Genomic DNA, 4,756 nt, shown 5'->3' on the forward strand with positions numbered 1-4,756 from the left:
TGGAGAGCGAAATGGCATCCTCAGCACAGTGTGACCTCACGTGTATGGCGCATGCGACATCACGCCTCGTAGAGGATGCCAGCTTTCTCTACCAAATGGCATCTTCCATGCTGAATGACCTCATATGTGTGGTATGTGCAAAGTCATGCTGTGTGGAGGATGGCACATTGTAGAGCAATATGGCACTCTCAATGCCTCATGATTTCGAATGTGTCATACATGTGAGGTCACGCTGTGCGGAGCAAAATGGGTTGCTGGAACTCCATCTGCTGATGGCTGGGGTCGAGACACACAGTTAGGGAACTGCTGTGGGGAAGATTGAAGGTACTTTTTAGGCCAGGGACTAATGGGCTGCTTTGTTCGATTGATTGATATGGGTGAGTTAATTCATTCTCTTTATGTGATTGTCCTGCTTGGCAGCCATCATTATGTGATTGAAAGTTGGGGCACCAGGAGCTTTTCCTTTGAGCATTTGTTTTATGATTATTTAAATATATTTTCAGAAGTGACTTGTGATTTTGGGAGCCCAACTCAAAACACCTTGTGCAGAGCACCCAACCTGTGAAAATCAGCTCTCTTTGAAGGCTTGGGCTCCCCAGAATGGCTAGTTCCTTTTGGAAAATGTTGGCCTGATTATTAAGTTCTATAAAGGGCACTTTAAAATGTCTTGCTTATGTGAAGTAAGTATAAAAATCACAATTCCATGGAGTGTCACCGACAATCAGCCCTTTAGGGTACAGTCTTCATTGCTGTCCAGAAAATCTAAATGAAATGGTTTGAATTGTAACTTGGATATTTTCTGACATGGATATGCCTTAAAATGGCTGGGAATTTAGGGCCAAATATGTCACATAACCTCTAATGCTGCGTTACTGGAGCCAAAAATCATGTTGGCAAACCTGATCTAAGCCCTGCAGATGATTATTGCATCCTAATGGGTGATGTACTTATTGCCATTTCTGTATGTATGCAGAACCACGAAGAAGCCTGCTGCTACCCAGTTTGTTCGAGCCATTCTTGCCCCATTGTGCCCTACGCTTACACAGAGCAGGTCTGTGCTCCTGTCTGGTGGCTGGAGTTTGAGCTAAGAGACTCTGAGCTAAAGAATCCTAAAATAGGGGATTCATAAACTGCTATATGTGGACTAACCACGAGGGGGAGCCGAGAGCCACAATGTCTACTAATGGTGGTAACAGTACCCCCATCACCAAGAGCTAAAAGCTGCCCTCGCAGCGAAAGCTCATCCCAACTTTCAGAGTTCCATTGCGGCTCAAATCCTCATATGGACCATCTCTTCTGACAAATCTCACCTGGGAAGGAGCCACTGGGGGGGACTGAACCCTGGCTAGCTACATCTGAAATCATGCCAGAGCTGAAAGGGTTATATTTGTTTGCGCAAAGTCAGTTACTGACTAATACACCTGTACGATGTCCTGCTGCTAGAGGGCACACAGCCACCCAGGGGAGGTATGGGTTACACCTTCATTTTTTTTTAAGATTTGATAGTGGACTCTAGCCTTTGTAGGCACATTTTTCGCGTGGCTTCTTGATGATTTGGGAATCTGCCCATGCAGTTCATGAATTCTGTGTCAGCTTATGAACTGTCCATCTGTATCTTTATTAGATTGCAAACTCCATTTTGAATGTGTGTGTAACCCTTCTGCCCGTCAGAGTTGGCAGCAACAAGGGCCGGGTTCAGTATCTAGGGGTTCCATTCCAATAACACAATGCAAACTGGCTCGAGCCCCCACCCAGTGACCTGGGACAAATATATACCACCCCTGCTGGGCGCCTCCAAGAGGCAATACTTCCCCTCTCGCAAGCACATACTCTGAGTGTAGCAAAAGTCTTTTAATAACAGAGAGAAACAATGTGGCATTATGTTGGGGAAACACCACCAACAGGATTCATAACACAACCCATGAGCAAAAAAAACCCACCCCAGGCAAATTGGGGCATGCCCTTTTCCCTTTGGTTCTTGAGTCCAGCAACCCCAAATCACCCAAAGTCCCAAAAGTCCAATGCCCCAAAAGTCTCTGTCCCTGGTCAGGGCAGCCCCAGAGTTTGAAAGTTTATCTGCGGAGCTTTACCTCCCAACCTGGGTGGAAATGGGACAGGGGTAAGAGGCACCTTACGTGATCTGAAGCTGACCGCCCCATAGCTCCATAGTGGCGCTCCACTCCGCCAGCCGCCCCACAAACTCCTTCGCTCAGCTGCGCTCCGCTCCGCCCCACGAACTCCTTCGCTCAGCTGCGCTCCGCTCCGCGAGCCGCCCCACGAACTCCTTCGCTCAGCTGCGCTCCGCTCCGCCAGCCGCCCCACGAACTCCTTCACTCAGCTCCACGGCCCACAAGCAGCTCCTGCCATCCACACACTGCGCCGCATCGAACTGCTCCACAATATATCTTCAGGCTCCCCCACTACTTAACACAACACTCAGTGATTTCAGCTCTTAGGTGAATTCAGCTTATAATAGGGGAGCCCCAGTGCTAGTGCACTGTCAGCCCAAAGTGAGCTCAGCAGCCTATAACTAGACTTCTAATGAAATCAAAATTAGCTCTGATATTCCACAGTGGAGGGAGGAGGAAGTGCAATTAGCATGTAAGGCCCTCACCAAGGGGCCCATGCCACCAAGTATTAATACTTGTCCCCAGCCTCTCTCCATTCACACAGTTTTGGAACCCATGACCCTTGCCTAGCGAGTGCTACTTAGTTGATGGTGAATCCCTCCATCATAACAAAAGGCCACGTGCAGTTCCAAGCACAGTTCCCATAATCAGGGTAATAACAATTTATTCTTCCTGCCCCAATAACAGAGACACTGGGGATCCCACAGCAGCCAAAGTGACCATTTGGGCAGCTATGGCCTCATTCTAGGCGTGGTGGGTGTGCCTATGCAAATGAGATCGGCCCCTGAAGTTCTTTTCCACAACTTGCCACACCTCACCACCAGATGTCAGGGTGGAGCTCATCCTGACACTGCTTACACGTGTGTGTGTGGGGGGGTCTTCTCTGTGATCTTGTCTCCATGGTAGACTGAAAGTCCAAGGTGTAATGATACAGGACTGACAGTAGAGGGTCATTAAATTGGGATGGCCCCTATTGAAATAAAGACTGGCTCCCAACCTGGGGGATCAGTTTGTCAGGGGAGTGGTCCACTGGCAATGAAATTGCCTGAGGAAACAGATCCAAGAGTCACCTGACGGGGATGGGAAGATTAGGAAGGCAGGAGTTGATCTATTTGGGGTCTTTGGCTGTTGTCACCAGTTCAAGCCGAGGGGAAGTGATGCAGGAGCCTGATGAGGCTGGGGAACCCTGCCTACCTGAAGTCGGAAGGTTCCCAAAGGATTCCCAAGGGAAGGGTGAGCCAGAGTGAGAGGCAATGTGTTTAGGATGTTTGTGGGTTTAGATATGAGCTGCTCTCTCTGTGTATTTCTTGTGCTTAAGTAAAGTGCAATAGTATTTGAGAATCCTATGCAAAGTGTCTCTCTCCATGTTACATATTTCACCTCATCATGGGCCCCCTGGGAGAGTTAAACTGGAAGGCTCCTATCTTCAGTGGGATTCTGGAGGAGGGTGAGTTTAAGCTACAGGAGAGTCAGAGGAATCAGCACTGATTCTAGCAACTGGGTGGTTGGACCCCCTGGCTGAAACTCTCAGGAGGGGGTGCTAGATAGATCAGCCCCCTGGGAGTGTGCATAAGGACCCCAAGACAGAGCCAGTGTCTGGTCTCATGTGTATTCAGACTCTGGAGGCTTGAAAGACATGGAAACCAGTGTCTGGGTCCCCTCACAGCAGTCTGGTGGGGCACTGGATCAGAGCTTTGACAGCTTCCTAACAGGTTGTTTGGAAGTGGCTGCTTCTGTGGTCACAATCCAGTCGAGTCATGAGAACGTGGAGAGGGGTTCAGGAAGAGTTGCCACTTTTATTTCCAGCAGCATTTGACATGTTAGTGGAATGAGCAAAAAGAGCAGCCCTGCTCCCATCTGCTTTGCAAAATATTGCTCTGTTGCCCTAGGTTGGGATTTTCAGACAGACCGAAGGAAATTAGGATTCTTTGCAAATCCCAGCCCCAATGTCTTTTGGGGAAGAGATTTTGTGTCTCACATGAAGGATAGAAGGTAATGGTCCGGATGTAGGGAGCTGAGCTGGATGAGGCTGAGAAGCCAGTGGAAGGGGCTGAAGCCCAAAATAATTAAGAACAAATTAAACCTTCTCATGAATTTATCTGTAATCTGTGTCCTTTGAAGAAGCAAGATTGAGGTGCAGTTTATGGGTGGTTTTAATGGGAGTGGTTTCTTGTCCGATGTTCAAGCCAAAAGAGCGTAACTGTTCTGGAAAGGGATCGTTTTATGGAGTGCAAGGAGGCACCTCTAGATTTTTGAGGATTATGTGCTGGAGCATCTACCCTGAAAGGAAATCTTGCCACATGTTCTCTAGCCCTGGTAGTGTAGTTCTGTAGCTCAGTTAACGGATACTCTTCCCTCCTGCTCTTCTGGATTTGTGAGCCACTCCACTATTCATTTTTCCCAGTGCTTCTGCTTCCCTGGTTTCACCACTGAGGGAGAGAGAGGAATACTGGAGAACAGTGTCTTCCCCCACCCCCCATACAGTAATCATTGCCTACAACGAGTTTAGAAATGACTACAGTCGTGTCAGCATTTACAGAGGAGCGAATCCTATCCCAGCCTGGAAGGAAATTTAATTTACTAAAACGTAAAAAAACCAACAGTTACTGAACATTTTTTGTGCGTTT

The sequence above is a fragment of the Lepidochelys olivacea genome (genome assembly GCF_965140295.1).
Source record: "Lepidochelys olivacea isolate rLepOli2 genome assembly, chromosome: 24".
NCBI classification, from domain to species: Eukaryota; Metazoa; Chordata; order Testudines; family Cheloniidae; genus Lepidochelys; species Lepidochelys olivacea.